Raw genomic sequence first — 420 nt, 5'->3', positions numbered from 1 at the left:
ACCAAATTTGAAGTCACAGAAGAAAAAAAAAGTTGTGTAGCTTCTAGAAAAAAAAAAGAACTTAGTGAGGAAATGTTCACTTGCAGAAAAATATATATTTTTAAAATATATTTTCCATTACAACTGCAACTTGGTGATCACAATCTCTCAAATCAGTCATTACAACTTCACAAATCTGTGCTGTGGCAGTGTCAATCGACGAATATGCGGCCTTGACTTTTGCTACACTTCTTGCAATGAATGTGTCGCTAAGTAAAAAAATAACAAAGATACTCTTGGTCAAATACATGTTTTCTTACATTCATTCTACAATTCAGAATAAATAGAAAAAACAACTCTATATGAATTCAAAAGGTTTTCTGTGTGTGTGTGTGTGTGTGTGTGTGTGTGTGTGTGTGTGTGTGTGTGTGTGTGTGTGTG

The 420-nt window shown here is 33.6% G+C and overlaps 1 pseudogene across 1 annotated transcript in view; it reads right to left on the bottom strand.

Moving 5' to 3' along the window:
* Window positions 1–347: 347 nt before the first annotated feature.
* Window positions 348–420, bottom strand: part of LOC307032873 — a 2,991-nt pseudogene continuing 2,918 nt past the window's right edge. Inside the window, exon 2 of the transcript in view lies at window positions 348–420. This exon is cut by the window's right edge and continues 989 nt beyond it. The product of the transcript in view is annotated as an uncharacterized misc_RNA (transcript).

The sequence above is a fragment of the Notothenia rossii genome (genome assembly GCF_949606895.1).
Source record: "Notothenia rossii genome assembly, chromosome: 3".
Taxonomy (NCBI): Eukaryota; Metazoa; Chordata; class Actinopteri; order Perciformes; family Nototheniidae; genus Notothenia; species Notothenia rossii.
Note: the sequence above shows the minus strand (reverse complement) of the source record. Positions and strands in the feature narration are given on the sequence as shown.